The 27,423-nt window shown below is 43.5% G+C and overlaps 1 long non-coding RNA gene across 2 annotated transcripts in view; it reads right to left on the bottom strand.

Annotated features, from left to right (window-relative positions):
- The window catches only part of LOC118922541 (uncharacterized), a 48,795-nt gene extending 25,158 nt beyond the window's left edge, over positions 1 to 23,637 (bottom strand). The window contains exons 1-2 of one of the 2 annotated variants that reach the window (XR_008992599.1): positions 22,757 to 23,637; positions 22,397 to 22,596 (exon numbers count right to left, since the gene is read on the bottom strand). This is a non-coding gene — a long non-coding RNA (uncharacterized LOC118922541). Of the gene's footprint in view, positions 1 to 22,396; positions 22,735 to 22,756 lie in introns of those variants that run through there. The other variant, XR_005028807.2, reaches the window with a different exon arrangement.
- Between the last annotated feature and the right edge of the window lie 3,786 nt (positions 23,638 to 27,423).

Here is a 27,423-nt window from a genome sequence, read left to right as displayed (position 1 = left end):
ATTTTTTCAAGCACGCAGTATTTTATATCTATTGTCTAATACGACAGGAATCAAAGGTACATTAGCAGCAGTATTAGCGATCCAACTACCTATAATAACCTCTTTGGTGCCCTGAGTCTCCTACCAGTATTCTTCCCAATTACTCTTACATCCTAAAATTTCACTGTTCATCTTTGGTTTCAACTGTATTTCTCATCCACCAAAACTTGGGAGTGGTTATTAAATGGCCCAGCCCCTGCTTTTGTACTGGTAGTGCACCTCCTCAGAAAATTTAACAATAAAAGTGCTGCCTTCATATCCCCAGTGTATACAGAATCCTTCCTATCCATGTTGGAAGACTGGAATGGGATCATGTACACTAACTCATCCAGCGGCAAATAAACTCCTCTTGACATTCCCCTCACTTCTATCCTTCCCCCATTGGGGGCTTTCTTTTTGCCCCAGTGACTCACAATTGCTGTCCCAGACTCAAAGAGCTATGCACATTTTTCTTTGCATATACCTTTTTTCATCTTTTCTTATTGAAGTACAGATAATGATATACAATATTATATCAGCTTCAAGTATACAACTACATAGTGAACACCAACTAAATGGCATGAAAATGTCCTGGTAAATGCATTGATCCTGGATAATCTGGCCCCAACAAAAAAGCCTTTGGCTGACAGCACCTGGTGCAGAGTTAATTCTCAGTAAGTATTAACTCGTTATCTACGAAGTCAGGTGGTCTAACCCTAGCTGGGCCTCGACTAGGAGGTGAAATACTGAGTTTCAGGGCTCTTTGCCACCCTTCAGCTGTATCCAGTCATTTTCACTCTACTCATCTTTAGTCCCACTCTTTCATCCTCAGAATATCATCTCAACTCCTATTTCACTGAGTAGAGCTACTTAAAAAAAAAAAATTCCAGTTTTATTGAGCTATAATTGGCAGATAACACTGTATTAGTCTCACATGCACAACATGCTTTGATATATGTACATATTGCAAAATAACTACTACAATAAGTTTAACAACCTTCTCCTCCCATAATTATAATATTTTTTTCTTGTGATCAGAACTTTTTAAGATCTACTCTCATAGCAACTTTCAAATATACAATACAGTATTGTTAATTATATCACCATGTACATTTCATCCCAGCACTTATTTACCTCATAACTGAAAATCTGTGCTTTTGACCACCTTCACCTATCTTCCTCACCCTTAGTCCTCACCTGTGGCAACCACCAATCCATTCTCTGTTTCTATGAGTTCATCAATTTTTGCAGCTTCTACATATAAGTGAAATCATACAGTATTTGTCTTTCTCTGTCTGACTTATTTCACCTAGCATAATGCCTTCAGGTCCACCCATGTTGTCACAAATGGCAAGATTTCCTTCTCTTGTATGGCCGACTAATGTTCCATTGCATATAGACACCACATCATCTTAATCCATTCATCCATTGATGGGCACTCAGGCTGCTTTCCTGTCTTGGCTCATGTGAGTATGCTGCAATGAGCATTGGGGTGCAGGTATCTTTTGGAGACTGTGATTTTGTTTCCTTTAGATATATACCCAGAATGGGGATTGTTGGATCATATGGTAGTTCTTTTTTTAATTTTTTGAGGAACCTCCATACTGTTCTCCATGGCAGCTGCACCAATTTACATCCCCTCCAGCAGTGCACAAGGGTTCCCTCTTCTCCACAACCTCACCAACACTTATCTCTTGTCTTTTTGATGACAGCCATTCTAACAGGTGTGAGGTGATAGCTCATTGCGGTTTTGATCTGCAGTTCCCCGATAATGAGTGATGCTGATTACCTTTTCATATACCTATTAACCATGTGCGTGTCTAAAAAAAACTACTTTTAATCCTCCTCCCATCCACCCCCATCTCTCTCTACCCCACCACCTGTGGTATTACTTCCCCATGTGGATTTTGCCCAAGATGTTTGCATAGTATGGACTGGCCACTGCTTGTGCCCCACCCCAACCCAGCTGGTGGTGTTACAGAGCAACTGCCATGTCATTACTGCAAAAGAAAGTGCTGAAGGCAGACAGTGCAAACTTTAAGGCAACAAGTTAAGAGCCTCGCTAACCTGCCCTGCCTTTTTCACCTCTCCATAAATGTCCTGCCTCTGCAATGGGGGGTGCTCCAGCCTCTGTAACGGGGGTGCTCCAGCGCTGACACTCAGACCCCCCGTGGGAATTTGTAATAGGTGTTGTTTTTGTTGTGGGGCATTTTCTTACCAGGGAAACATTCTGGGTTATAATATAGCTTTTTTAGTTTTTCTTTTCTTTGTTATTGTTACTGAGAATTTTGTTGTCATGATTTGTGCTAGTTTAAATTTTCCTTTCCTTCTTTCTTATTTTATTATCTATCCCTCTCAGTTCAAGCTTCTTCTATATTCTTTTTAAAATATTTTTCTCTTAATCCTCTTTGTTAAGTATTAGCACTCAAAAAAGCATTCTTACTTCTTTAATCTGGCACTTAAGCTTCAAACCCATCTACTTTTATATTTTTAACATTTTTTCCACAGCTTTTTTTCCATTTTTAGTCTGGTATCCTCTTAATCTTTTGTCTCTCTCACTTTGATGTATTTAACCTTTTACCTTGTTGATGTATATTATTGTATCTTTCATCTTGAATCTTATTTATCTCAACACTACTTTTTAATTCTAAATTTTTTTTTATTGTATTCATAGCTGGCAAATTTTACTAACTTTAACCTGATTTTAGCTTTATTTTTTTTACTCCTCTCACTTTCTTTTAATGATTCTATTCTTCTATTTCCTTTATCTTAAACCTTATTTAATTTATCTCCCCTGACTATTTTAAGTCTTAGCCTTTAATCTGTATTGGGCTTTTATTCTCTGATAATATTTATTCTGCTCCTTTTCTTTCAACATTCTCTTACCAGGTCTCAAAGTTTTCATTTTCATGTTCTCTTTGCCTTCTACCACGCTTTTATTGATGTTACTTAAGTTTTCTCTCCTTTCTTCTCCTACATTTTTATTTATTTATGACTTGGTTTAAAATCACCAGCAAGAGTAGTAATGAGAGGAAAATCCCCTCTCCCTCAGGCAGAGACTGGATAGCTTCTCCCCTCAGGAGTCCTCACCACAGCTGCCCCGGCCTCACCTCACGGACCCCTCGGCCCTTTTGAGGAGACTTGAGAGACCCTCAAGTGACTCTCCCAGGTTGACATTCTGCGCCTGGTGGGGGCGCAGTGGTACGCACTACAGGTTTGCTAAAGGCCACCGCTTCCTGACATTTCCTGTTATCCTACATACGTATTTTTTTTAATCTGTGTTGAGGCTGCCTCAAGCCCCAGCCTATGATGAAGCATTTTAAAAGGAACGGCCCAGTGAAACCAAACAATGGGGTTGTTGAAGATGGAGTTGAGGCCCCCTGAGAGGAACATTTTCCTGAGCTTGGCATCAGGAATAGGAAGAATGACACCAGTTCCTCTCCCTTGTGTGGACTGCTCGCACTTCCCTTGTTGTGTTGGCTACTAGATACCAATGCCAAATGCATGGCCTGCCCCGGGCAGGTCACAGAACCTGAGGGCAGACCCTGCGCCCACTGACCTCGCCCTCTTCCCTTCATCCCACCTTTCTCTCAGCTGCAATTTCCTAACTCACTTATTTACTCTAATCTGAGGCATTATATGAATTTTTAAGCATTATAATTCTTTCTGAAACACAGTCAGTTTGAGTTACTACCTGAGTGACCTCAGGCAGGATCATTGTTCTATTTCATCCTCCTCATATGTAAAACGGAAATAACAGAATCTACCTCCTAGGTGACTGTGAGGATTAAGTGAAGATGCTGCATGTCAAGCTCTTAATCAGTGCCTAGCATATACCAAGTGCTTAACAAATTATAAATAAAATAAAGAGAGGAGCCTGTGAAAGAACTGGAACTATCTAACAAGCTGAATAAAGGGCTATATGAATCACTTGTGACAGATTATTTTTTCCAAAGTTGGCAACAACAATATTTTCAATCCTACCTGCTCTTCCGCAGTATGAACGTGCTACTCCTCAGCCATGTGGTGGAGTCTGTGTCCCCCCTACCTGGAACCTGGGCCTGCCCTGTGATTGCTTTGACCAATAGGCATAGCCCTTAACTTTCCTGGTAGCTTCTGCTTCTTGCCTTTAGGGGACCAGAGACTATTAAAAGGGCTACCCTGACACCAACACACTGTGAGAATCCCCAGACACTTGGGGAGGCACTGGAGGATGAAGCATGTGGAGGAAGAGAAGTCCAGGAGCCCCCAGGACACCAGACATGAGAGTGAAGAAGTATTTCCATCTTGGAAATAGATCCTGGCCTGAGTCACTGACACTCAGTTGAGTCCTTCCTGAATTCCTGACCCACAAAATTGTGAGCAAAATAAAATAGTTGTTTTAAGTTTTGGGGTGATTTGTTACATGGCAATAGATAACTGAAATAGAAGTTCTTTGTAAAATATTTAATGTCATTGACTCCTTGAACCAACTCTTTACAGGTGAGTAGAATCAAATTAAACATATTGTTTCGATATAGGGCAGGGAAATAGGACAAGGGTCATGCCATTGTAAAATCTATTTAGTGTGCAAAAAAGGCACATCTTATTCTTTAATTTAGTCTATATGCTGTTCTTCCTCTTCTTCCATTCCCTTAATCAATTAACTTTGTAACCAGGACAGGAGATAGACCTCCAAAGTGTAAATGAACTGATATCGATAAAGAATGCTGAGATCTGGATCAACACAGTCACCTAAATAACCCTAATCTTAAAACAAAACTTCAAAGGAATTATGAATTACCTGTATACATCATGCGTTATGCTGACCCCTACCTAAAAGGCCCTATAAAACCCCAAGCCCTAAACCTTTGAAGCATGCCTCCTTCTCTGAAGTCACCAGTACTCCTAAGTGTGTACTGTCTTATATCAAATAAACTTTCTTGTTGCATAAGCCGATGGCACTTGTCTCCAAACTCTTTTCCATGAGAAAGACAAGAATTTGCCAACCTCCACCTCCAGGGGTAAACGTCTTTGTCACTGTTATTTCATTCAGCTTTCTAGTCTTAACATAATACTTATCTCTCTCCTTGTTTCATTTCAGACCAGTAGGGAAGTGGAAGTTCTCAAAATGTAAATTCACTCCATCCAGTGCTCTGCAGCTCCCCCAAATCCTGGGCTGGTGGGGGCTTAGTACATTCAAGCAGACACTGGATGCCAGGTAGCCCTGCCTTCAGGAGTTGGCAAGGGATCTGCCCTAAGCTGAGCAGGTGAACTTCCCTTTCCTTCCTCTGCTCCTCCATGAGCTCTATTGCCTGCACAGCTGCTGTCATTCACTACTACTCTGGCTTTAATGAATTCCTTCCTTCACCATTCCTCCAACCTGGTTGAGACTTTTTTCTCAATCACAGTCAAGAATCCTCCCCTGTCCAGGTTGACGTTTCACCTAGTGCACAGAGAGGGACCTCCCCAGACATGGGTAGATTGGCTTCCCTGATGACTCACCCTTCCCTCCAGCAGTGGTTGCAAAGTGCCCATCACACCTCAGGGAAACGGGCACTTCTGGTTTGGCTGACAGCAGCCATCAGGGCAGTTTGGCCTAATCAGGGTGATTTACCATATTTACCCACTAACTGGAACACATATGCAGAGCTCCAGCAGGTGTTACAAGAGTTGGACATGAAAAAATCATCTATAATATGGACCCCCAGGGCCCTGATGAGGAGTTGTTCACCATAGGAATGAGAAATCTGGTGCTCCGTACAGCTTCCCCATCTCTCCTTGGGTCCTAGTGACTATTCTTGCCCCCCACATAGGGTAACCAATAAGTGAGGCTACTCGTACTTTAGCAGATCTGGGGAGGTTGAAACAATAAGAGCACGGAAGGAAATTTGGGCTACAACTGAAAGGAGAGGTGCAGAGGGTCCCCTGAAGGTCTCAGGGACGCTGATGTGGGTTGATTTGATAAAGACAAGGGTAGTGAAAGAAAAACTTGATGTGCAGCCCAATAGGATCTTATTAAAATTGTAGCACCAATTAAAGCCAGAGCATCAGTTCTGGCCACTGAGGTCCAGGACACTGAAGCCAGAGGCAAAGCCCCATGTCTGGCCTGTGTCCCTGAAAGACTTCCTGGGGGACAGTACTCAGGCTCTGCCTGGACCCTCACTCCCACAGGACAATGATTGGGCATTGTGATTTGACTGAGGGGAGGTCAAGGCCCCCAACTTGGGGGACATGGTGGGGACCGGAGGCCACATGTAGAATTAGCAATTCATTGGTCCCCTGTGAATGTACAACGTGTCCTGGCACTGGTGGACACAGGAGCTGAATGTTCTCTGATTTATGGCAACCCTGAGAGTTTTCCTGGGAACCCTGCTGTGATAGATGGCTATGGGGGTAAGGCAACTAGAGTGAAGAAAGCCCAAATCTTACTGCGGATAGGGCTTTTACCCCCAAAGGAGTATACCGTGTACATTTCTCCCATCCCTGATTATATTTTGGGGGTCGATATCCTGCAGGGCCTATGGTTACAGACCACAGCAGGGGAGTTCAGACTGAGGGTATGTGTGGTAAAAGCAGTTCTGAGAGGACACACTAAGCACCCATCTGTAACTCTGCCTGTACCTTAGTAAGTGACAAATACTAAGCAGTATAAATTGCCTGGAGGGCACAAGGAAATTGGAGAAACTCTACAGGAGTTGGAGAAGGTGGGCATCATAAAGCCCACTCATAGTCTTTTTAATTCCCCAGTGTGGCCAGTAACAGAACTAGATGGCTCCTGGCATATGACCATAGATTATAGGGAATTGAATAAAGTCACACCCCTTTTGCATGCTGCTGTCCCCTCTACAGCAGCCCTTATGGATACAGTCATGAACTAGGGATATATCATTATGTTGTGGACCTTGCTAATGTTTTCTTCTCTATTGACATAGCACAGAAAAGTCAGGAACAGTTTGCCTTCACATGGGAAGGCCGGCAGTGGACATTCACTGTCTTTCCACAGGGATCCCACCATTTGTCATGGACTTGTAGCCCAGGACTTGGCCACATGGAAGAAACTGCAAACAGTGTGGCTATTTCACCACATCAATGATAGTAGGTTAACATCTGATTCTCTTGAAGATTTAGAAGGGCCAGTTCCTAGACTGCTGCAACATCTATAGGAGAAAGGATGGGCTGTGAACAGCACCAAGGTTCAGGGACCTGGTTTGTTTGTAAAATTCTTGGGGGTTGTCTGGTCAGGTAAAACTAAAGTTACTCCTGAAGCAGTCATAGACAAGGTCCAGGCTTTCCCCACCCCTACCACTGTGGTAGTCTTACAAGAGTTTTGGGGTCTTTAGGGCTACTGGAGAGTATTTATCCTGCACTAGGCACAAATTCTGAAGCCCTTATACTGGTTGGCATGAAAGGGAATCAGGTGGGACTGGGATGAGACATGTGAGGCTGCTTTTACTGCTGCTAAACAAGTAGTCAAGGCCATACAGGCCTTGAGTCTCATGGACTCATCAAGGCCCTGTGAGCTAGATGTTCATGTAACCAAAGATGTTTATGGATGGCCTTTGGCAGCAGCTTGAACAGACACACCAAACTGTAAGATTCTGGTCACAACACTGGAAAAGAGTAGTGGGCCAGTATCCCGTGATAGAGAAATAACTGGCTGCTGTGTACCACACCTTCTGGCTATGGAGCCCATTGCTGGAACAGCTCTGACCAAGGTAATAACTACCTGTCCTATTGCCATGTGGGTGTGAGACTGGACCCAAAGTCCATGGAGTGGCATGGCACAGATGCCAACACTGGCCAAATGGGGTGCACATTTACAGCAGTGTAGCACCACCTCTATGAGCCCCTTAAGTGGAGAACTCCAACACTTGTTGGGGCCAGTGACCTATACCAGTGGAGAGCAAGAAAAACTTGCTTTTGAACCATTGGTAGCCGAGAGTCCTTATCAAGAGGGAAAGCCCCTAGACCTGAAGATACTTTGTATACAGATGGCTCCAGGCATGGGCAACCCCTGAGTTGGAGGGCTGTGGCTTTCCATCCTAAGACTGAGACAATATGGATGAAGGATAGAGAGGGAAGAGTAGCAAATGGGCTGGCTGAGTTGAGGGCAGTATGGCTCGTGATCACCCAGGAGCCCTCCCCTATATTTGTCTGGACTGACAGCTGGGCCATCTATTGGGGCTTGACCCTGTGGCTACTGACATGGTACCATGCCAGTTGGATGGTTGGTCACTGGCCCCTTTCAGGGCAAGAGTTTTTGCAAGACCTGTGGACCTTTGGTTAGACTAAAATAGTTACTGTATATCATGTGACTGGCCATTTGCCTTTGACATCCCCAAGGAATGATGAAGCAGACACACCGGCCCAGGTGCGCTGGCTAGAAGGAAAGCCTGCCTCTGATGTAGCCCAATACTTAGAGCATTTATTGCACACGGGGCCAAAGACAATGTGGGCTGCAGCCTGTCAGTGGGGCTTACTGTTGACCTTTGAAGAAGGCAGCAGAACCCGGAAGGAGTGCCTTGTGTGCTCTAAGGACTTACACCAAGTCCCACAGCAACATGGGACAATAGTAAAGGAGCTGATACCCCTTATCAGGTGGCAGATAGACTATACTGGGCCTCTGCCCATATCAGAAGGGTATCAGTATGCCATGACTTGTGTGGACACAGCTACTGGACTGTTGGTTGCTTTTCCTACATGTCATGCAGATCAGCAAACCACCAAAAGAGTCCTAGACTATCTCTTTGCAGCCTATGGCCAGCTGCAGGTGACTGAGAGCCATCAAGGCACCTACTTTACTAGACATGCATTACAAGAATGGGTGCAGCAATTAGGAATAAAGTGGAAGTCTCATGTACCATATAACCCTAATGGGGCTGGCATGATAGAGAGGTACAATGGTTTGTTGAAATCTGGCGTGAAGTTGGATACCAATAGTCTATGAGACTGGTCAGTTCGCTTATGGACAGTACTCTGGCATTTGATGAGAAGCCCCAGAAAGGAGCCTTGAACCCTGTGGATATGCTAACACACATTGCTGCCTCTCCTATACAACTGTATGTGCAAACCGAAGAGTAGTTATTGAAGCCAGGATATGGCTACCAGAGCAACATCTTGCTGCCAACCCCAACTGCGTGAAACCCTGGAGACTCTGATGTGGCCCTGGACATTTTGACACATGGACCAGCAATGGCTGGCCCTTCTGGCACCTTCAGGAAAAGGCCTGGAAGCTGGTTTCCTGTGTGCTCCTGGAGTAATAGCAAAGTGGCTACCAAAGATCACGGTAGTGTACCCAAAAAGGCCAGGAGGTAGGAGCTTCTTATGGGGAAGTTTTGTTTTATCTTTATGGCCACTGCACATACTTCCTATAACCCTATATATTGACCCATCTCTAACTCTCACTGGGAGGGGGGTGAAAGTCTGGTGTGCTAGACCAGGATGAGATCCCATTCCTGCCACTGACCTATCACAGGACCTCTCTCTTGCATGCATCCTACCTAATGAACAAGATTTGCCTATGCTGGTGTCATTAAAGCATGTATCTTATCACCCTTAACATTATTTTCTTCTACAGTCCCTGTGGCCTGGACCCACCCTCTGGCTGCAACTGCCTCATGATGATTGCTCTGAACTCCTTACCTGTTCAGCTACTGACCACCTGTGGAATGGGCGAGCTATGGACTAAATCTGCATAGGACTTTGAGCTTAGCTGACTTCTCCAGCTTGAAGATTATCAGGATTTTTTTGCTGTTGTTATTGTATGTTATTAGTCTGGTTACAATGCTCATTTTCTTGCACAGGGGTCATTTTGGAAGATGGGGAGCAAGTAGATTGTGAGGTGAGATTTCTGGAGGGATTGACTGTGGATAAAATTGCACTATTTCCAGAATCTCTCACCTGGCCATAGTGCATCTCAATATCAATAGGTGTTTCCAAGGGGTGGATTGAAGTAGTCTATCTCCATATCAGTAGGTAATTACAAGGGCAAGCGAGGGCACATCTGGACAGGAGAGATTAGGTGGGGCCCCATTTTTTTCTGCAGCCAGGTCATAAGAGACATGGCCGAGCAGAAGTGGACAACTTCTTGTAAGCAATAAACAGGTTTCTCCTGCTTTATTTCTCCCTTTGACTGATTTCTGTTTCAATGGTATTTTGCCCTGGGCTGGAAACATATTTCTCCCTACCTGGCAACTTACAGAACCCTAAACAGATAAAACTAGAGTTGTTCTGATTAAAGAGAGAAAAGCCAGAGGCCAACCTAGCCTTTGGCCTCTACATGAAGCATGTTAGCAGATTTCTGAGACCTGGAAGGCAAAGCTTCAACACTAGGAGGAAACCTCCTAGGTCCCTTGAGGGCCAGAGTAATTGCATAAATAGTAAAATACTTTGATGTGTTAACCAGTTCTTTCCACCTCCCAGTTACCCTGTGAGCCAGCCCCATTCATGCATCCAGACCAGAGGCAATCATGGCCTCAAGGAGAATTCATCCCATGGAACCACAGAACCAACAAGTCAGATGCTTAATTTTGTTTTCAAAAGGCAAGACAACTAGTGCACAGGGAGGTTGAATTAGTCTACGTGATTAATGTTAGGCTGTCCTACAGCAAAAACTGAACCAGAAATATCAGTGGCTTGGCACAAGAAAACTTATTTGGGTTGGGCCTTCCTCCTCCATCTTCTGGCAACAGCATCTGGAACACACGACCTTGAAGATCAATGTGCAAAGGAAGAGAGAGAATGGAGAGCTCAGACTCATTTAAAATTCCTCAGCCTGTGTGTGTGTTAGTCTTCTCAGGCTGTTGTACCAAGGTACCACAGACTGGGTGTCTCAAAGAACAGAAATTTACTTCCCACTGTTCTGGAGGCTGGAAGGCATCAGCAGGTGTGGTTTCTCCTAAAGCCATTCTCCTAGCTTGAAGATGGCCACCGACTCGCTGGGTCTCTACATGATCTTTCCTGTTTTTGTATGCATCCCTAGTATCTCTTCCTCTTCTTATAAGGACCAGTCATATTGGTTAGGGTCCCACCCTTATGATCTCATTTGACTGTAGCTATCTTTTTAAAGTCTCTATCTCCAAATACAGTCACATTCTAAGGTACTGGGGGTTAGGGCCTCAACACATGAATTTGGGCAGGGGTAGCACATACACAATTTAGTCCATAACTGTCTGGAACCAGTAAGTGCCACTTCCATTTATATTCCGTTGGCTAGAACAGGTCACATAGCCCCACCTACCTACAAGAGGGGCTACAAAGCTTCTTATTCACATGTGCCCAAGAAGGGAAGGACAGCCAGATGTGGATGAGCACTAGCAATCTCTACTTCACAAGGGTCCAAGACGAAAAAATCCAGAGAAATGTGCGATTGGACACAGTCTTCCCCAGCCCTAGAATGAGTGACGAGGAAGGAGGAAGGATGACGAAAAGGGTGATGAGTGGAATCGATAAAGGGCCCTCAGTTGGAGACATCATGCAGACAGAAGCACAGGCAGCGTCCAGAGGTACATCCCCACACTCCCCCTGCATTCAAACCACCTCCAGCCCCGAGAAGATAAATCGAAGCTGAGTCCATGTTCACAGATGGCCTAGGCTCCATTCCACTTGTGTGGGCACTCCACACCCCCAGAACTGAGAAGCCATGTTGATCATCCTTCGCCCTGCCTTCTGTGGAAGATCTTTTATCCACAGTAACCAGAAAATTGCCCACAAACCATCCAGAAGAGCTGCTGCCTGTGTGCCCCAGACTTAGTATCTGACCGTTCCTTCATCCTACTACTCCTGTGGACAACACCCCTCCTCACACACTGACCCACAACCTGAGGTTCTCAAAGATCAAAATGCCAAGGGTAGAGATGGTGATACGGGCTGGGGGTAAGGGGGGAAACTTCATCTGCCATTCTTCACCTGTGGGACTGAATGAAGCAGCTTCTGGTTTTCCTACCAGCCAGAGCAAAAGTGAAGTAACCTCATACATTAAGTGCACCAAACTAATGTGTGTCGACTCATGGAAAGCCAAAGAACTATCTACTGGTCACAAGTAAAAAGAGATGTTGTCTGAAAACAATAAACAGGAAAAAATAAAAATAATCAAATTCAACTGTAATAACTTCATTATAGAAATGTGATGGGAAGTATCATCTCATTTCCTTCAATGCAAAAAAATATAAGAGGCACTCGAAGTCAGGCATGCCTTTAGGAAATGCATTTAGGGAATTAGAATTGTAATATACTAGAAGGTCATCTAGCACACAGTTCTAAGGCGCTTTTCAATTTTCTCAGTTCTACATGCTCAAATTATATAAAAATAAGATGCAGATTCATTTCATGAAACCTGAAAACTCCAGGTTTAATTAAGGAATTTGAGATCTTGCAGCTTAGCTGACGATGATACACTAAGCACCCTATTACCAGGTGCCCAGCAGTACACAGTCACACAGCCTCCACAACATCGTGAGGCTGATTTTCCTGACTGGTCATAAAGGTCCTTGACAAAAAAGAGGTCTGAATACCTGGGGACAGGGTGAGACAATAAAGGCCTCATTTAAGTAGCTGCCCACTTTGAAGAGCAGCATCAGATTGAGAAACTGAGCCATGTCAGCTAGAACACCAAGCAGCCTTGCTGCTTAAAAGGAAGCTGATGAGTTACGTTCAACGCAACTCCCCCATCCTCACAGACTTAGATTATGACTCTAATGTAGAATTTGACTCTAATGTAGTCTCAGCTTACAAGAACAAAACCCAGAAAAGACTGCCCAGGCAAAGGCTTGGAAGAAACACCTCAGGGTCATTTTCACAGCCAATGGGCATTAATTCCAAAGCCCAGCCCAGGACATGATCCAGCCTACAGTGAATGCTACATTTGAGCACAGAACAGCTGAACTTCCGTTTAGGGTCAGAAATCAGCTAATCTCTTTCTCAGATTTGCTCCACAAAAGCTGAGCATATAGATCAAGTTTAACTAAAAAGATGCCAGACGCCATCTCTTCCCCGAAATCTGAGACAGGCTGAGCACCCAGCACCGAATGAGTACACAGCGCCACCTACAGCACTACTGGTGTAATTCAGCAGAGCCCTCTTCAAAGGCAGCGCTGGTATAGAAACAATCTGGGAGGATAAGACAAGTTACCTGTACAGGGCAGAAAGTATCTAACCTAAACTTTAAACCTGGCAGATATTATATTTGGATGTGAGAAAAATAGAAACCTTCAATAACGAGGGGGAGGCTGGACTGACTGGTTTTAGCTTGTCTCTTTGCCTTCTTGCTTGCTTTTAGGCTAACAGCATTGAATTATGACATTGGTATTTTTTTTCCTAAAATCTGTTGCATGAATTCATGAGCAAGTAAAATCAATCAGAAATAACTGTCATGAGCAGTTGACACTGAAATATGATGTGAAACACAGTCAGTCAATCATCTGCCACCTCTTAAATTTAGAAAATAAAACCCTAGCAGAAGGGGTTCCAGAGTCTTCAAATTTACAGAAGTTGGAATTGGGTCTGGTCAAAGCTGAGGGTTCTGGATCAAAGAGTACAGTCATCTTCCCCCATCTCCTGAAGGTACACCATCTTTCCCCCCTTTTGAGTCCATTTTCACTGGTTCTTTTATTTCTGTTTTAATTCACACTGATCAAGCATCTACTATGTGGTGCAGGAAGAGAAGATAGCAGAGGGAAAAAGAAATGGAAAGATGAGATTAACTCTTAACCTCAAAAACTGATGCCATGTATACTGCCTAGCATTGTAATTTTATCACTTTACAATAATGTGCTCTAATACATAGATTCATGTTTTCTACCAAGTTTCGTTTGCTCAGAATAGGAAAGGATCGTTGGTTCTAGTACACTCAAGGAAGACTTCAGGAGGAAGAGGAAATCTTAATTCTTCAAATTCAAGCTCAAATATCAACAGGGAATAGCATGTCAAATAGAAAGAATGACATGAGCAATGTCATGGAAGTGGGAAAATACTAGATGTGCCCTACGTAAAATAACCATCACAACTGTGTGCACACACACAGGCAGAGAGGCAGACATACCCTCACTCAAACAAAATCCCACTTTATCTCCTTTTCCTGCTTTGTTCTTTCTCACAACATGTACTGTCACCTGATTTATATGTATTCCTGTGACTACTTTCTGTCTCTTTCCATGACAATCTACAAGACAGCAGTCAGTGCCTCCCTTGTTCAGTGCCCAGCACCCTGCAGCTTGAAAGGAAGGAAGGAAGGAAAGGCGGGAAGGGAGGGAAGGGGAGGGGGAAGATGGGGGAGGATGAGGTGCTCAGGACACCCACTGAGAAACATATGAAGGAGTCATGGGAGACTGGGTGGCCGTGGAGGAGGACAGAGTGGGGTCTCTTGAATGCCAGGTGAGAAGCTTACATTTTTTTCCTGCTTCTTCAAAACTGCCAGATTGATCAAAATGTCATCACAGTAGCTAAGATTTTAAAAGACTGATCTGGTGAAGTACAGGATGAATTTTAGAGGAGAGAGATTAGAGGGGAAAGGAGCAGTTACTTTCAAATGAATGACAGTGATGGGTTATAACCACTGAATAAACAGGAATCTGTAAGACTGTAAACATATAAATAAATAAATGAGTACAAGTAGCTAGATAAGTCTGGATATCTTATGTCAGAAAGTAAGGAAGTGCTCAAACGTTAATGAAGACGTGACAAAAGGACCCAGGAGCCAGCTTGAAGGACGTTCCATTAGCCAAACTTGGAAAATTTGAACTTTAAAATAAATCATGGTGAAAATAAAATAATAAATTATAGTGATGGTTTATAGCCTATTGAATAAAATGAGGATCCATAAGAACATAAAGATATAAATGAATAAATAAATAAGTAGGGAAGAAGGGAAAGCTCTTCCTTAAAGAATGCCAGTGAGTAGATAGAAATGATGGAATAGAAAATCGCCATTTGGCAACCAGCAATGGAGAGAGTCATCAATAATCACTAAGGCTGGTAAGTAGAGGATATCAATGAGGAGCAGAGTAGTGGTATAATTTCAGAATACCTCCCCACAAAATACTTACTAATCACAGTGAGAAAAAATAGTGGCTTTATGGTGGAGAAATCTGACAGAAACCAACTTGGTAAGGTGGTCCAGATTAATACCACCAGTGGTGGGAAGAGTTATCATGGGCCTGCTAATACGGTGCCCCCAGAAGAGCACAGCATCACATCTGTGGAGCTCCTGCCAGAATTCATGGACTGAGTCTGGTCATGAGAACACATCAGACAGACCCAGGTTGAAGGTCAGCCATCAAAATGAAAGGTCAGTACACTTGAATCTCTCTAGGTTGTGCAAGACAGGAAATACTGAGGAACTACCCCTGACTGAAGGAGACTAAAGAGACATGACAACTAAATACAGTGTGGTCCTGGGCTAGATCCTAGACCAGAAAGGAAAAAATGGGACAGTTGGAAAAACTTGGATGAAAATGTATCAGTGTTGACTTTTTTCATTTGGGGGATTATGTGGCAGTGATTTAGGGAAATACCATGTTGGGGGAAAGATTCACTGTAGTATTTAGAGGTGTTGAGGTATCATATTCTCGTGACTAGTTCAGAAAAAAAGAGTAATAATAATGACTGTATAAAATAAAAAGGTTTAAACTATATATAGTAAGATGGTACAATCAAAGCACTTGGCACATGATAAAGCCTCATTACAAATTGGTTGAAGAAATGTCTTTCCCCCAAGGAAGACAGAAGAAATGTCAAGCCTGTGTCCACACATTCTGTCCAAAATAAAGACTGACATCACATAAACTCTCTCTTCAACATACAAGGGGGAGGCCCATGCAAAGACAGCAGTGATAATAACAGGTATTTAGCAACATGCAGTATAATGACAGTTGTTTTTGGATTACAAAGCACTTTCGAGTTCATTATCTCATTTTATCCTTATAGTACCCCAGAGATTCAGGCAATTAGCATTACTGATGCTGTTTTTTATTATTATTATTACAGTTATTCTTATGAAGAAATGGCAGTTCAGAGACCTCACAGTAGGGCTAACTAAATAATAATTACAATAATGGTTTATCTTTCCAGGGAAAGAAGCAAGATTAAACTCATAACTTGTATGAATACACACACATAATCACAAATCTAATATTCTCTGGACCACAGAGGCAGCCCTCAGGACCCAAAGGAAAATGCTATGACTGCTTACTCACTATGGAGGTGACCTGACCATAATGGTCCTGAGAATGGATTCTGTAACCCCTGATATATCCATGCCTCTCTAGTTTCTACCTCTGTGCCTTCACTCAAGCAGTCCCTCTAGATGGACTCTTCTCTGACACAGCACACTTACTCCAAGCCTTTAGGTCCTGAGCTGGGATTGGAAGAATGCATCTATAGAGACTAGAAGGGGCATAAATAGAGAAATCAAGGAAATAAAGTTAGATACTGTGTGATATCACTTTTTTATGAAATATAAAAGATCTGAACACATAGAAACAAAGAGTAGAATGGTGGTTACCGGGGGCTGGGGGATGGGGAAAAGAGATGTTGGTAAAAGGGTCAACTTCCAGTTAGAACATCTTGAAAATGATTTATAATCTAATGCACAGCATGGTGATTATAGTTAACAATACTGTACTGTATAACTGAAAGTGGCTGAGAGAGATCTTAAATGTTCTCACTACAAAAAAGAAAAGGCAATTACGTGATGTGATGTAGATGCTGGCGAATACTACCTTAGCAATCATGTATCAAATCAACACATTGTATACCTTAAACTTACACAATGCTATATGTTAGTTACATCTCAATAAAGCTGGGTGGGAAGAGAAAATTAAGTTGGTTTGAGGCCCTTCTCTTGAGGTAATAAATGAAAATCCCTAAACCCAAAAAATTTTACTATGGTTTGTCAGGAGTAAAGACAGAAGCTGAAGGAGTTTGTAACACTTATGGAGAACCAGTATTGGGGCATAACTGATTTATTTAAAGCCCACTTACCTCAAACTAAAACTTGAGAACTTTTTATGCAAAGCACCACTCTCATGGAGACAGGATAGGGTATTGAGACATGCTTGGGTTCTGTCTGATGCTCTGATGCTTACCATACGATCTTATGCAAGTTATTTACCTCCCCAAACCTCAGTTTTCCCATTTGTAAAACAGATACAATGATAGCAACTTCAGAGATAAAATACACATTAAACCAACCGCATATATTTTATAACCAGTAAATGTCATTGTCCAGAAGTTAAATATCCCATCATTGAAACATGCAACTGGCTTTAACCTTAGAATGACATTGCTCCACATGCTTATATTGACTTGAATTTCTGATTGTTTTTCCAATTGTCCAGTTGTATTGTTTACAAGGAATGACACCGAAGAATTTCTGAAGGGAATGGCTTTCTTTGCATTTCTGGCTTCCATGACCCCACCCTGGTGCCATGCCAGGAACTAAGCAAGAGCAGCCCTGGAGGTTCACCTGCCTTCGGCACGCCTAGCTTATTAGAAATGGTCTCTTGTGCAACAGGACTCATGCTGGATTTCATGATGGCAAAGAATACACAAACACAACCTGATCAAAAAGAAACACTAGATGACATACATCTCATTTAAAAATGGTGGGAGGGGATGTGTGCTTCAAAAATGTCAGTGATGGATTAAAGACTTAAACATAAACTTGAAACCATGAAACTCCTAGAAGAAAACATGTGGTGTAAGCTCCTGGCCATCAGTCTTGGCAGTGATTTTTTGGATTTGACACCAAAAGCAAAGGCCACAAGGGCAAAAACAAGCAAGTGAGACTACAACAAATTAAAAAATTTCTGCACAGTAAAGGACACCATCGATAAAATGAAAAGGCAACAGAATGAGAGAAAATATTTGCAAATCATATATCTGGTCAGGGTAATAAGTCATATATATTTTATATAAAATATATAAAGAACTCCCACAACTAATGGCAACAAAATAAAACCCAAACAATCCAATTAAAAATGGGCAAAGGAACTGAATGGACATTTTTCCAAAGAAGACATAAATATGACCAACAGATACATGAAAAGGTGTTCAACATCACTAATCATCAGGGAAATGCAAATCAAAACCACAATGAGATATCACCTCACACCTGCTAAAATGATTATTATCAAAAAGACAAAAAATAACAAGTGTCGGCAAGAATATGGAGAAAAGGGAACCCCTGTGCACCACTGGTGGGAATGTAAAATGGTGCAGCTGCTATAGAAAACAGTATGGAAGTCCCTCAAAAAATTAAAAATCAAACTACCATATAATCCAGCAATCCTACTTCTGGGTATATATCCAAAGAAAATGAAAACAGGATCTCAAGATTTCTGCACCCCCATGTTCACTGCAACATTATTCACAATAACCAAGATACGGAAACAACCTAAGTGTCTTCAACAGACGAATGAAGAAAGAGTATGTCATGTACATATGTTCAATGGAATATTATTCAGCCATGAGAAATAAGGACATCCTGCCATTTGTGACAACATGGATGGATCTTAAAGGCATTATTCTAAATTAAGTAAGACAGAGAAAGACAAATACTGTATGATCTCACTAAAAACTGAACTCATAGAACCTAAAAAACTGAACTCATAGAAACAGAGAGCAGAATTGTGGTTACCAGGGGATGGGGGTACAGGAGGGAGAAAAAGAGAGATGTTGGTGCAAGGGTATAAACTTCCAGCTAGAAGATGAGTAAGTTCTGGGGAATCTAATGTACAGCATAGTGATTATACTTAATAATACTGTATTATATACTTGAAATTGCTAAGAGAATAGATCTTAAATGTTTTCACCACAAAAAAGAACCAGTAAATATGTGACATGATCCAGGTATTAGCTAATGCTATTGTGGAAAAATTTTGTAATGTATGTGTATCAAGTCAACATTTGTACATAGTAAACTTACATCATGTTATACGTCAATTACATCTCAATAAAGCTGGAAAAAATGTCAATGTCACAAAAGACAAAGACAGGCTGTGGAAATGTTCCATATTAAAGAAAGGTAAAGACACATTAGGACCATATACCAGAGGGGAAAAGTGTTATAAAGGACATCATTAGATCAACTGATAAAATTGGAATATGGACAAAAGATAAAGTGTCGTATCAGTATAAATTTGTGAGGTTGATTAGTGTACTGTGATTATGTAAGAGACTATCTCTATTGTATTATTTAGTACACTTAATACTGTAGTTTAGTATTTAGCATAATAGTCTTTATGGTTAAAGGCCATAATGCATGTAACTTACACTTAAATTATTCAGAAAAAAATTTATATACACACATATATATGTGTGCAAGTAATGTATATGTATACATGTATATAAGTGTATATGTGTATATAAATATGTATGTAAAACACTCCATATATTTAAAGAGAGAGTAAGAAATATAAAGAACACAAACTATAAAGTTAACAGGAGTAAAATGTTCTAATAAGTGAATCTGACTAATGAATATACAGGTGCTACTTGCACTATTTTATGTTTGCAACGTTTTTGTAAGTTTTAAATGATTTCCAAATAAAATTTGGGAGAATGAAAAAGAAAGAAATGGTAGTCCCAGCCCCCAGCTTCTATGTTCTGGAAGAGCTAATGGACAGGAAGAATCAGGTATGTCCTTGGTCCATTTTCTGTGCACCAAGCTTTTTAACAAAACAATAATTTACATTAAAATAATAGCTTTCCTGTGCTCATCAGGCTCTGTTTTACATGTCTTACGTATAGTAACTAATTTAATAATGGCTCACACACTATCATCCCATTGATAGCATAAGCCCAACTCTGTAAATCAGAGGAGTAAGCCAGTCACCGTGTGACTGGAGATCACCCTGGGCAAGTGGTGAAGCCTGGGCTCACAGCTGCCTGGCTCTGATTCATGTTCCATCTGCTTTCCACCCCCATATGGTTCCCAAATCTGGGAGAGCACCCAACTTTCCTGAGGAGCTTTTTAACAGTACAGATTCCCAAGTCCTCCCTCAAAATCACCAGGCAGAACCACCGGAGAGGGGATCCAGAGACCTGTTTCTGGGTTTCGTTGGATGTTTGCCACCTTCTCTTGCCCCTGTTAAACTCTCCCATCGCCACGGCTCCCAGACATCCAGTGTCCCACTGAACACACCCCACTGGCCTGTGTTCCTTCTCACCTGGCCTCTGGCTTCCTACGGAAACATCAGTGCTCAGAGTCCCTGGGTGCCTTGGAGGCGTCCTATCTCAAGGACATTTACAGCCAGCTGATCCAGCTGAGGGGCAGAAGGCCCCACAGGCCATTCCAACCACCTCTTTGGCTCCCAGGTGACATGGCATGAGGCAGGCCCAGAGGATTCTGTGCTCATATACCCATTATCACTCCTCCTTCACTGTAAAATGAAGCCTGTGGTCTAAAAAGCTGTTCCATGGGACCCCACATCAGTAAGCAGGCACTCTATGGACCCTTGGGTGATACCAGCAGAGACACAGGAAAGGCAAATGGATATCTGGTGAGACCAATTCCAGAAAGGATAAATCACTGTCCCCTGCAGGGTGAGAAAGGCCTAATGGCATCAACTTGCCAGCAAATGTCTGGCTGGACTCTGAGAAGTGGTACCACATTGAGGGTTCATCTTTGGTCTCTGCCACTGACATGCCAACTGTTCAGGAGTGACAGTAACTGGACCGGCTTTGGTCAGAGGAAGCCCATGAAGAGCCTCCTTCCCTGTTACTGCAGCTCCTCTTCCCATGGACCCTCTGTGCGAGCAGAGGGGTGACCAAGGGCAGAGGCTGACAGACATCTATCTGGCTGCTGAGTGAGCCCTGTGCTGGGCGCAGTCAGTCAGCATAAAGGTCTGCTTGCTTTGTGCCCACTCTCAAAGGTTCAGTCACATGCTTCTTCCCCAGACTTCCACTTCTGCTCCTTCCAGACTCCCAAGCAAATTATTTGCCACTGCCTAGGAGTCCTTGTAAACTACCTTCAGCCACCTCTCCCTCCACACAAAATGGACAAACAAGGGCCCTGCTCATAGCTCTGCTCATTGGGAGGATTTCCCTCATCACAGTCCTTAAGGCCACTCCACTACTTGCATGCAGACACACATGATACGGAGTGAGGCAGTAGTGGGGCAGGAATCCATTTTCAACCTCTTCCCACAGACCCAAGATCTTCTCCCAGTGTCATAGGGATCCTCCCACCCCAACGCACCCCACTTCATGAAGCCACGATATGAGCTGGGGGAGGCTCATCGATGCAGCAGAGGTAGACACCACAGGGATGGGGGCCACCAAGTCATGTAACAGATTGCCAGGCTTTGGCCCAAGGTGATCTAGACAGAATCCCCAGGGAAAGGCTTTTTCTTCTTTTTTTTTAAGTTGATTGTAATGTACCAGCAGATTTGGGAACCACAGATATGCAGTTACCCAACATCGGAGACCCAACATAGGTACACAGAGGCTTCAGTGCAAAAGTGGATAGGATCTTTGTCCTCCAGAAGCTACTACTTTAAATCAGTTTAAAATTAGAAACTAGAACACACTCACAATCAGAAGTGGCCTGCTGAAAAGAGGCAGTCAGAATGGCCTACTCCAATATCAGTATTCTCCTCTGTAAAGAATGAGTGGAATTCAGACATGCAGAACCTACCGTCAGACTAAGAATTGGGAGCAAGGGTACACTGGGGGCAGGAAATGGAAAAAGAGGAAGACTGGTGCCTTTAGATTATTTAGGCAGAGGAAAGTAGCTGCTGCAGACTTTATTCCTAAGTGGTATCGGGGCAAGGGAGACGCCAAAACTAAACCTGAGAGGAAGCGCTAGGTTAAATGTGCAGGCTTGCATGCATACACACACGATACGGATTATCAGCCATAACTCATGAAGGCCTGTCATAGCTTTACAGTTTTGCCCCATATGGCACTGACCAACATCTCAGATTGTACAAGATTCCCAAATTTTAAAATTCCGCCTCCTGTCACACCAGATACAGCATAATTTACAGTTCCAGAAATGTGACATTTCTTCCTATTCCTATATAGCCCATGTTGCCAATGCCGCCCATTTCCAAATACATACGCATATGTGTGCGTGCTCTTCACTGGGTTTTATATTTGTCAAAATATGGTACGTTTTCCCCAAGAAAAGTTAACAGGTGGGACAATATAGAAAATAAAGGAGCGCCCCCTTGTGGCTCCGGCCTGACCTGTCGCCTCCTAACCCCGAGTTGGGCAAGCTACTTCTCTCTCACCCTCTGCCCTCTGAAAACACAGATAAAACGCCCTCCCGAACAGTGAATGTGAAGATTAAATAAGTAACTGGTTGCGAAGCGCCTAGCCAGTTGTCTGTCTGAAAGTACTCAACATTGTAGCAAACAATGTTAGTGTGATTATGATTAGGGCTGAGCAAACTCACCTCGGCAGGAAATGTAAGGCAAGGGAGCGAGAGGCAGTCCCTGGGTGGTGCGGTGAGGGGTGTGTTGAATGGTGGCTGGAGTGTCGGGCAGAGACTCCGCGTGAGGCCGAGTTCGGGTTCCTGTACTCAGGGCCTGCCCTGCGGCCAGTTAATCAAGCGCAGGTGGTGAACACACACAGCTTGCATTACTTGGGGCGTTTCTAGGCCGTTTGTGAAAGATAGGGAAGGACGGGTAACCAGCCGGGACCAGCGGGGTTCTCCAATTCTCCTGCAGGGGGCACCCACAGCCCGGGGGACGCCAGGGGCGCGCTCTCCGCGTTCCCGCTCGCCCTCCGCGGGCCATTCATTATCCAAATCCACCTAGAGGTCCCGTGAAGCAGGAAGGGGCCTTGTTGGTAGGTGCTGGCAGGAATCTCGGGGGTCAGCCGGCATTCTGGAGGAGCTGCATTCCCCCTTCTTGGTCAGAAGGATGCTTTTCCAGGGTCTGGCAGGAGCCTGCCTGAGAAATCAGGCTCCCTTAGGCTCTGCGGCTCCTCCAAGGCGGGAGCTCATCCGACTCACCTGAGAAACCAACACAAACAAAGAGCAAGAACGGAAGAGGGAGAAATTGAGTCTCTGAGTCCAGCCATGCCTGTTCTCCTTCCCAGACTTCTAGCTTAAGCCAATAAATTGCTTTCATTGCTACTTAGAAAATGAAAGAATTTGGACTGATATATTCTTCCTTTTCTTTTACTCCTGCGCAGAAATATGACAGCAAAAACCGTGAGGTCTTCAAAGTAATTCTGATATCGACATTTTTTCCAAAACACTGAGAACAGACAGGTGCAAATTCCAGGTCAGCTTCTCATTTGCTATATAATCTTGAGAAACTTTTCAGGCATTTTGACAATGATCACATAGTTTCTAGTCACAAATGACAACCCTTTTCTAGATTTATAAAATGGATTCTAGAAAAGGTTCACCTTTACCACAACCATTCAGATTACTATGTCATTTTTACAGTTATTGATGGTTAGGTACCTACAGTATTGTGTTTGCACATAAAAACCATTAGAGCATTTCTCATTTAGAAGATGACCAGTAAGCAGTCAGATCTAAGGTGGATTAGTAGAATACAAGGGTGGATTTACAAACTGGACTGTTTCCAATTTGAAAGAAGCAAGCTAATAAAATCAGCTTTGCTAGAGTGGAAAGCTGCACTACTGAGGTGCCTGAGTCTCACTGCCTCCATTTGCTCAGTTAAGGAAGGAGTAGGCTAGGGAAGAGTTTTCTGCCCCAATCTTGTTTAATTACAGGGCATGATCCCTAGTCACCACTAGGGAACTTACTTTGGGGGCAAGAACCCTGACTGACCACTGAGGCAGTAAACCAGGCGGGGGCAAGGGGCCTAGGGCTGGTCAGCAGTTGCCCCCATATCCTCCCATTGCCCCACATGGGGACCTTTCCAATGAGGCTCAGCCCCAGGTGCACCCCTTTCTCTCCTCTACACTCTCTGCCTCACAACCTTTCCCTTCAGTCTGCTCTTCTCCCTTGGTTACTTTGCTTCAGTCCTCTCTCTGCTGTGCACAGGGCTCTGTGAGCTGACAGGGCCCCTGTGCCAACAGGACCTGTGAGTCAGAGATTACCAATGTCTTCCAAGGCCTGGAAGTTCTCCTTTACACTACCAAAAGGAATTTATAAGGGCTTTAGTCTGCAAGTTGGGTATTCATTAGCCATGGAAAGATCTGCTAATTACAGGCTTGGAATACCAGTATTTTTAATGTCAAAGTACTTTACAGCTTTACCCCATGAATATCACTAGAGTGAAGGAGTAAAACCGCACAGGGGCAGTTGGCTACGATTCCACAGTTGGCAGGGGTTTGGGAATCTAACCTGGGAGCATCTCTCCTCCTCTCCAGACTTCCCTTCCCTTCCACTCCCCTTCCTCTCCATGGGTGGCACTGTTGTCCATCACAGTCACCCACACCTGGGAGTCATCACAGCCTCCATATCCTTCCCCACTTTCTAGTCACCCCAGGGCCCTGGGCTTGTGTATCCCTGTCCCTTCTACACTCACCTCTGAATAAAGGAGAAAAGCCGGGAAAAGACAACCAGTTTAGTCTGCCAGTGAGGGAGGGGTACTTGCACTAGATTGGAAGACAGAAAAGAAGACTTTTCCCCTCTGGTAACAGGGGACATTATGTCCATAGACCTGAGGCTTGCATGGGCTTGTACACAGCTGCTTGCTTTGCTGTGGCAGACAGCTGAGACCACTAGGGCCAGTATTCCTGTAATTTCTGCAGCCCCCAATCTCCTGAAATCAAGCAATCATTTTCCACAATATGTTCCCCCACCCACTCCTAGAGTTCTGTACATGCCTACATCCCAGTGCACTAGGAATTGGCAAACTTTTTTTGTAAAGGACCACATGATAAATATTTTAGGCTTTGAAGGCACATGTAGTCACCATCACCACTACCCAGCATTGCAGTGCAAAAGCAGCCCCACACAATATGTAAATGGGGGAGTATGGCTGTGTTCAGTCACACTTTATTTACACAAACAGGCAGTGAGCTGAGTCTGGCTCACAGATCAGAGTTTGCAGACCTCTGCATTGTTTAATTCCTGTCTGCTTGAACTATTCATATAGTGGTTTCTATTTTCCTGGCTAATACAGTATCCCATATATCCATGACTCTTTCCCCTCCCCTCCTCCCTTAGTGCCACTGTCTGGACAGAAGCCCTCATCATCTCTTACTGAAGCCAGTTGGCCCTGGCCTTGGCACTCCATCTGGAGTCCCCTTAACCCATACCTCACTCACACTGCTACACTCTACTGTCATTCCTGTATACACTCCTTCTACAGCTCTGCGTCCCTTTTAGGCTACCTTGTATCAGGCAGGATCCCAGGAAAAAGCAGATGACACAGTCAAGTTAGGATCATTCAAGATGGGCTTATCCACAAAGGTGGCCCTGCAGGGAACCACAGGCACAGTGCAGGCCTTCGGGGCTCTTAACCATGGAGCTATTCCCACCCTTATGCCCACAGGGACGGATGCAGGGAGCAATCATCAGTACCCAAAAAGAGACAGTCATGCAGGGCATGGTCCCTCCCACCATCTATGCTGAAGAGCCAGGTTGGGGGGTTTTGTTTTTATTTTTTTAATCTAATTCTTCACTGAGAAGCATTCTTGTAAAACAGAATTAAAAATTAACTGAGAAAAAATGAAACGAGGAAACATAAAATACTATGTATGATTCCACAGTTGGCAGGGGTTTTGGAATCTAGCCTGGGAGTGTCTCCCCACCTCTCCAGAATCTTCCCTTCAACTCCTCTTCCTCTCCATTATTATTAGCAAATGTGCTAATAATTATTATTTTAAATATTAGATTTATCAGATATAAAATCTCCCTGTCCAATTGCTATAGAAGTTTGTGAACTCTTACTCTCAAAAAATTTCTGTCCTTATCTCATCATGGAGCCAAGACACCCCTACAGGGAGGGAGCCAGAGGAAATTCCAACCATACTCTCTCCCTCTCTCCTATCTCCAACAACTCCTATTGGCCAAACCCAGCGGGAACCCAGACAGCAGGAGAGACCATCCACACTACCCCTGTGGCCAGCCTCCCAGGGCAGAGGCCAGGATGCAGCAGGTGGAGGGTGGAGTTTAAGGAACAAAAGCAACATAGGAGATTCCAGGCCCAGATCCTCCACAAGCCCTGGGCCCGCCCTGATTTTATACGGCCCAGTGTTCTATTGATAACCAAAGGAGCTATGGTCTCTGCAGCCTTGCACCTCCCTCACATTACACGCACTGCTCCCTGTGCCTGGGACACCTCCACTCTTCTGCTTGTGTTTCAGGACCAGAGAAGTAATCATGGTTTGTGGTGCTCAGAACATTTTCTACCAATCTCCTTTTGGTAGCAAATCCCACGCCCCTAGATGTGAAGCGGGCATCTAGCAAATGTTAGCTGGTTATTTCCATTATTTAACAAATATTTACTGATAATTTACTATGTGTTGTTCTGATCATCCTGGTCTAGGTACAGCTGATAGAGCACAGAAAAAAAGAACACAAATTCCTGCACTCATTCAGATAGAGGAAACACATTCACTTGTTTACCACGTGATAATCATAATCTCTCCCCAGAACTGGTCTAGGGACAAAGCCAGGTTCCTTTTTCCTCTAGGGAGGCCAAGTCAGGAGGACACGCACATAGCCCTCTTCCCGGGGCACAATGAGAAAGTCTGAGAGAATTTAAATGAAAAGAAACAGCACTTTGATTAAATTATTTGACTCCTACATCTAGCCAAGCCTGAAGTCTACACCTGAATTTCCAATGTATGAGCCAATGAGTCCCCCTTTTTGTTTAGGCTTTCTTGGGTCAGATTTCTGTCATGTGGAACCAAATGAGTCCTGACTAATACAGGGACTCAGTTCAAACTTTATCCTCTTCTGGATATTTTCTCTGAATACCTGGTATAAGTCAGCGGCATATCCTAAATGCCTTCAGTACATACAGATGGGACCTCTATCTATCTTGGCCCTTTATGTAAGTAATCAAATATTGCTCACTGAGGGAGGACAAGGACTTTCATCTCCAAATCCCAGGGCCTTGTGTATATTAGATGCCCAAAAAAATGTTTGTGGGAGTAATAACTCTGGCAGTCATTGAACCCCTATAATCAATAGCATATCCAATAATATATGTATCTCATATGTATTTATACACCTCAGAGAGAGGGATTGATTGAGATCAAGACAGACTGAATACAAAGAGCCTTCTCTGATCTAAGCTAACCAGAACTGGCACAACCTAGGTCACACCAGTTGCCCCCAGAACCCTCTAATCAAGGGCTGTTTCTATGGATTCCTTATTACAAGTCAGTAGGAGGCAGCCAGTCAACTTCTGATTGACCTGAAGCAATAGCTTATACCTAGAACACGGCAATTTGGTGAGCACTAGATAAGAATTCTCACAATAACCCAGTAAGGTAAATGCTATTATAATCTGCATTTTATAGGTAAGAAAGCTGGGGCCCAGA

Source organism: Manis pentadactyla, chromosome 11, assembly GCF_030020395.1.
Source record: "Manis pentadactyla isolate mManPen7 chromosome 11, mManPen7.hap1, whole genome shotgun sequence".
NCBI classification, from domain to species: Eukaryota; Metazoa; Chordata; class Mammalia; order Pholidota; family Manidae; genus Manis; species Manis pentadactyla.
This window is presented reverse-complemented; position numbering and strand designations above follow the sequence as displayed.